Source organism: Chinchilla lanigera, unplaced genomic scaffold (assembly GCF_000276665.1).
Source record: "Chinchilla lanigera isolate Chin_1 unplaced genomic scaffold, ChiLan1.0 scaffold00001, whole genome shotgun sequence".
NCBI lineage: Eukaryota > Metazoa > Chordata > Mammalia > Rodentia > Chinchillidae > Chinchilla > Chinchilla lanigera.
Window position 1 is genome coordinate 21,381,467 of NW_004955402.1, and position 7,408 is coordinate 21,388,874.

Here is a 7,408-nt window from a genome sequence, read left to right on the forward strand (position 1 = left end):
TAAACCAGTCCTTGTTCAAGTTGTGGATGTTGCATATTTTGCCCTAGTGATGAGAGGGTGGCAAGGGAGGAAGCAGGTGGTAAAGCAAAGCCTGTACCAAAGAGAGGGAAGTGAAGGGACTGAGGTCCCAATGTCCCCTTCAGGGGCACTCCTCCAAGGACAGGAAAGCCTCCTACTGAATCTCAGCTTTTAAAATGTCACCCACTTCTCAGCCATGACTCTCTGAGGGTCCAGACCTTGGAGAACACTCCATATCTAAACAATCGCATGGGCTGTGGGAATCTCTCCAGTACCCCAAGGCAAGAGTCAGAACTCCTAAATATCTGTTTCTCCTGCTTGGTTCTTTGAAGGCTTTAACTAACCTTCTCCTGTCCTCAACAAAACACTTTAAGACCTCAGGAGAGCTATGTTAACATAGGAAAACTGCACAACGGTATCATAATCATGCTTTTGATCTTTCTAATGTCTGACCAATCAAAAATGTTTTGCCTCGGAGGAAAAAATACCCCTGGGTTTTAGATAGACACGAAGTTTGAATGTGCTGTAGCCCACTTAGGTTTTTTATGTTTGAACCTAATTTTCAAATGGGGTCCTCAGCATGATTCTGGTGATGAAATCATAATGATTCTCCCACCGCTTCTCACACTGTGGTGTTTCTTTCCCTTATTTCCCACTTTCATAGGTTTCTTCCTCTAATTCCCACTGTATTCCTCACCTTCTAGCAAGTCCTTCCCAAGCCACAAACTCTATCCAGAGCTCCTCCCTCTCCTGCCCTCCTGGTGATCTTCTCACCTCTTCCTTTCTCTCTGTTCCCTCAGCCCTATGCTCAGCAGAGCCATGTCTATGTTACCATCTAACTCACTCCCTGCCTATCCACAATCTGTCCACACTAAAACATAGGAAATTCTCAAAAACACAAATCTTCTTTACATCTGACTATACAATGATTCCCCAGAGTTTACAGGATAGTATTTTAAAACTTTGGTCTGGTTCACAAAGCCTTTAGGATCTGGACCCCTCCGTAACTATCATATTTATCTACTTTCATTTCAAACTAGTTAAACCTAGGAGTGCTTTGATTATACTGCTTTGTTGTAGTTATGTCCTACTTATAATTAAAGCCCATCTTGGTCAGGAGAAAGCATTTTTGTTTTTAGTTTTCTTATCTTACTTCATAATTACAAGCTCTAAATTTACTTACTTACTAATTTTGCTCTTTTTTTCTCCTTTACTTTTCTGACATTTTTGAGCCAGATTAGATAAGAACCTTTGTTATCTACATATAGCAACCCTTGGCTTTTATTACTAATGATAATGACTACCTTACCTCAACAGTTAGTCCTGAGAAGGTATCTCCCAAAGGGTCACTTTGAAACTGATCTGGTGATTCATGTGTTTGCCAGATAAATCAAACTTAAAACTAAAATGAATAAGTTTATCATGATGATCTTCAGCCATTAAAAAAAAGTATTAGAGCAAAAGTATTAGAGCCATTAAAAAAAAGTATTAGAGCAAAAGTATAAAGCATCTGATTTCAAAGCTCTTCTTTGGCATTTTTGCTACTTACTAAGGAAATGGTTCACAGTACATTTTCTGCCTTTAGAAGTCCAATGTGCTCCATGAATATTGGTAAGTAAGCAAATCTGGAAAGTTTCTAATAGTGATAACATATCTTTTTGTGGTTATCCTAGGATGCAGCTTTATTGTTTTGTAGCTAGGGGATCTACATATAACACCAAGATAGAGCCTTCTTGCTCACTCAAAACAAGTAATGACAATCGCTAAATTATCAGAAGTCAAATATCAATTTACTATCTCTGCTACATCAGAATGGAGAACAGCTAAATGGACATTTTAAGACACATTTTCTATAGCTGTCTCATTACATTCTTAGATATCTTTTAATTCTAAGGACTGCATTTGCTGATCATGAAATAAGTTGACTGAATGAAAAACACTTTGATTGAATTTTTAAAAGAATAAGAAAATTAGCTAGTTGTGTTCTAGTTGTTTTTACCTGGAATGAATTAAAACATCAAGTCGTTTCAACTCTTTATGTTCATTGCATTACTTTTCAAGCTTTCTTTCACTACTTCCAAGATGTAGAAGCCAATATAGTCAGGGTACATTATCTCCAGTCAAAAATACATGTCATCTTTTAGAGAAGAAAATTCCCATTTTTCTTGCTATATTTTGTTTGTCCTCACTTCTGATTTAGTTCTACGGATTTTTGTTCATTGTACAGCTTTCACTGATAACTCTGCTTATGTTCTATATTTTCCCATAGATCCTCTCCTTGGACAATTCTTTTAGTCCTATATTAACTGGAACTTTCTACTAACTCCAACTGCTTCTAATTCAGATTGCAAGAAATCTTTTCTTTACTTTGCTGTGAAATGTAAGCCATCCCAGACTATTATTTTTATCATCACTCTGACTAGACTATACCCATTCATACTCTCTTGATGGATCTGTCCTGTCTGCCCTCAAGACAAAAGAGTCCTTTCTCAGCTCTCCTATCTTATTTCAGAGATTGATAACTTTCCACCCAAACACAGTTTGAGTCATTCATATGAGGGCCTTTCCATACTTGCTGCCAATATGGAGGCCCAGTCATCAACTAGTTCTGCCTACACACTCTATTCCCCGAAAGTTCCCTTCTCCACAGCCATATCCAGAGTCACCAACCAAATTCACCTCATCAGCCCCTCTTAGCTGAACTCTTGCAGTACTTTTTCTACCAGTGTTCCCATTAATCAGTGCACTCTTCATTCAGCCACAAAATATCTATTTCACTTTTTATAGCAGATTGTTTTATAGGTGCTTGTTGGAGTTTTCAGATTCATTTCTCCAATGCCCAATGGGGATGTATGGGGCAAAAAAGGAAACTTATTCCTAGATTGTTCCTCAGGTTCTGAGACCTTCATTTCTTCAGCTTTCTATCTTCTTGTGGAGAGCTAGAGCTAGAGCTAGAGCTAGAAAGAGATAGAAATAGATAGAGATAGATAGAGATAGACAAAGTGGAGATAGAGACAGTGATAGAGATGGAGGTAGAGGTACAGATAAAGGATAGGGATAGGGATAGGGATGGATAGATAGATAAGGATATAGCCATAGATGATACATAGGTGATACATAGATAATATATGATATAGATATAACTTTAGGTGTAGATGTAGACAGGGATGTGTCCAGGATTTTGAGCTAAAGTTAGCAGGAAGAATGGAAAAAATGTTGAACTTACATTTGATTTGGACCTGAAAGTCCAGAAAGCCATTTAAAACGTAGGTCACACTGTACTCCTCTCTGAAGTTTAAAACCTTTCTGTCTGTTTCCCTGGCCTTAATACAGAAAAAAACCTACCTTAGCGATCCACAAGACCCAAATAATATGATCTTGGCCTTCTCTTCAACATTTACCTTGTGGCAGTGACTCTCATTCCCTTCAGCTGGTCTTTATATCTCTGAATACATGAAAGGTCCTTTCCCACGGGCTCTCTCTCTCTCTCTCTCTCTCTCTCTCTCTCTCTCTCTCTCTCTGTCTCTCTCTTTCCCTCCCTCTCCCATGTGTGTGTGTTCTTTCTGTCTCAACCGTTTGAAATTAATGCTCCTTGTTACTTGGCTCTGTCTCTGCCTTTGGTTTAAGTGTCCTCTTATTATGCCCTTCCCTAGCTCTCAGATCTAGTGTTATTACCTTACTAAATGAATGCCCCTAAACATCCCTAAGGTACAGACCACTGTGTCATCATGGGCACAATTGCTAGTTAGAGTTTATGTTTTTAATGAATGAATGAAAGTAATGTATATCAGGCATTTGTTGTACTGTTAAGCACTATCGTTGGGGATAAGCTGTGAACAAGAGACATCTCCTCTCTTACAGAGCTCACACTCTACTAGCCAGGGAACAAATATGAGGTATCTCCATGCTATGTCATGTGATGACTGTAAAAAGTAAAACAAGATAAAGAAAGAAGTGATTAGTGCTGGTCAGGAATGAAAAGAGACACCATTATATGTACAATGGTCCCAAACATCTCTTTGCTCTAAGGTAATGTTCAAGCAGGGACTTAAACACAATTCAAGTCCACATCATGCAGATATCTAGGGGAAGCAGAGAGAATAGTAAGGGTACATGCCCTGAGCCTGAAGTACATTTGCCATTATTGAGGAACAGCAAGGAGACTGGTGCGGCTGCAGCTAAGGAAGGAGCCAAGGCCAAAAGATGAGGTCAAGTTAGGGCAGCTGGAGTAAGGGCATGGGTGCAGATAGGTGGAAGACTGCAATGGAATATGGCAGCAATGTCACCAGTAGAGGCAAGCGATAAGGTGAGACTTAACTCAAAGTAAGCATTTTGTTTGTAGTAAGAAAAATATATATGTGCCATCTATAAAAGCCTGATTTTCCTAGTTGACTCTAGGAAGACAGAAAATGAAGAGAAAGTGAAGATAATTAGGGCATATTGTAAAAAAAAAGTAATTAGAACTAGTTCTAAAAGAAAATGAACTAATTGTTTCAAAGTTATTTAAAATTCCAAATTTACAGTTGTTTAATTGCTTTCTTAGATTGCAGTATCACCAGGCTAAGCAAATGAATCAAGTTCTATGGATAAGTGAAAAAAATGAAGAGAGAGTTAAATTATTCCAAAAATATCAAATGGGCATTTAAGTGCATGCAATCTTTCAGCTGGTAATTGAAATCTGAAAACTGCCTTTAGTGCCTATATATGCAGTGCTCTATTTTCATTGTGTAGATAAAAAATAAGGTCTAAATGTCATGTCTAATACTCCAAAGAGAACAAGCTGCTATTCTGGACATGAAATTTAAAAGATAAAAGCACCTGTTTTCCTCATCTACTTCATTCCTTCATCCAAGCTCATATAATGAAGACCTTTCAATGTAATGTTGACTGTGATTGAGATAAGTTTCCATCCTGGCTTTTACTTACTGTAATAACTTCTGAAATCAGAATTGGAGAGTACCGCTTTCTAGAGGTCTTTAGTGAACATGGTTGGTCTCAGAGCTGGACTACATCATTTTCCTCCTTTTCCATCCATTTCTTCCCTGACTAGCAGGATTCATATTACATTTCTCTGCATTGTACCACAAAATGTGTACAAAGAAACATAAATATACAGTGTTTGAAAAATACTACTTCAAGTTTTATAGTAACAGTGATCATGAACTAGAACAGATCTTGATAAACCACTGGGAATTCTTTAATTCAGTCCTGCTCCTTGATACTGGTACTCCTTCCTGTAGCCTGTTCCTTCATTAGGAATGCCCCCTTTCTCACAGATGCCTCCTTGCCTTCTGTTTCTCTTTCTGGACTGAGGCTTTATGTGACCTCTTCCTATAAACCTTTCCTAATCAGCCTCCTAGAGTCTTAGTACTCTGTGGACCTATGTTAAAGTCTCACATCACTGTGTTGATTTTTTGTTTTGGATACATCTTTAGGAGATTGCAAACTGCTTGGGCACACACAGCATGTAGCACACTGTCAGGAACATGGCTGGGGATTCTGAATATCTGTCAAATAATTTAATAGTACAATCCCAAATCAAGTATATTATTTAATTAAGTATAATAATGAGAAATACATACTGAATTTTAAGTTCACAAAAGAGTTTATTTACTGCTTGCACTTGCTTTTAAAGTAAATGCACTGTTATGTTACTGTACATAATTTAAATAAGCCCATATGTATTTTACTCAACTACTGTGATGTTCATATAGAGGAGTCTGGATGGCTGTAAATATCCAGACTGTACAGTACATCTTTCCGTGGTTAGTCATCAAGAATCTACAATTTCAAATTTGAATAAAATTTCTTGATGACTTTTTTTTTCATTAAACATTGGCATGAGTCAAAACAATCTAAAATTATTGGGTTTAACATATTACATTCTATTTTCATTTTGATATATTTGGGTTGAATGCTAATTATGATCTACACAATAAATTTGATAGTTAAATGACATGTCCTTTGATAATGAAGAGGATAGTGTTATTAGGGAGGAAGACAAAATTCTATTTTGCTTCCAAATGTAGTGACATACTACAGCTAACATGACTAGACTAATAAAAAATTTTAACAAAATGTTCGAAGATGAAGATGAAATAGATTTCCCTAAAAATACACTATTTTTTCTAACATGCTTAAAAAGACATTGACATAAAATTTGAAATGCTCTCACTGGGATCTTTAAGAACTTTACAAAACTTCTCAGTACTGAAACTGCAGTTCTCTAAGGATATATTTATATAGATTTTAAAACATTCTGGAGTAAAAGATTATACTCTTTAGAATGCTGAAGTTCTGGCAAAAGAATTTGCTTTATCTTCTCAGTTAAAGATTTGACTTATGCTGCCTTCCCAACCTTACAGTGTAGTCAAAAAATGATAGTCAATTTATTACAATACTATTGAAATCCAAATCCATAAATTGCTTTAATATTTTTGAAAATTAATGATTTAACTATCTAGGAAATAATCCATTCACTTATATCTCATATCTGACAAAAATATTAAAAATTTTGTTGTATATGTTTATTTTGTTAGAGAAAGTTATAAATGAGTGTTAACAGCAACATCTTGGCACTGTTTTTGTGGCAATTCTATTGAATATTCTCATTACTATTGATTAAGTCATAATTTCTTTTTGAAATTAATATCTACCTACACTTGTACAGAGGAAAAGTGAGAATGCTATATCAAAATTATTCAGTTGCAGCAAATATAAATTTTAATCCAGTTAAATAGTTATACAGATTTTTCTTTCACTCTTTAAATTACCCTTATTTGTATTTGTTTAAAAATCACTCCCTTTTTTCTGCATATATTGCATCCTATGGTAAAGTTATATGATATTTTCCAAGACATAGTTTGAAGATGTTAATTATTGCTTCATTATTGAAAGACATTCCTTTATTCAGTAACTGTTCTATAAAATAAAAACTGAAACAACAATCAATTTAGCTGAAATCATCTTTTTAAAAATGCACCTATGTACACACATACCCCTAAATTAATAAAAGAAAATAAACCATATCTGTTACTCTTTACCACAGTTGGCTACAACCCACCAAAATTTAGAGACACTAAACTATATTCATAAAGTCGGAAAATAAAGTTTCCTTGCTTTCCTAGTATGAGTTATATTTTGCAGTAACTCAAGTCTTGCAAAAACTTCCCCTGCCTTCCTAATACAACTTATAGTTCTGCCAAAACTGCATCCTAGCAAGAGGTTGGTACAATCATTTCACTTCAGGCTATTCTTAGACTTATTCATCAACCAGAAGTTAATAATAGATACATTTTGCCACAAGAAGAGGCATCTCCCTTTTTTCCTTTCTTCATTTTACTTCATGTTGCCTTAAAAATAATTGTAGAAAAGGGGAGTTTGAAAATGA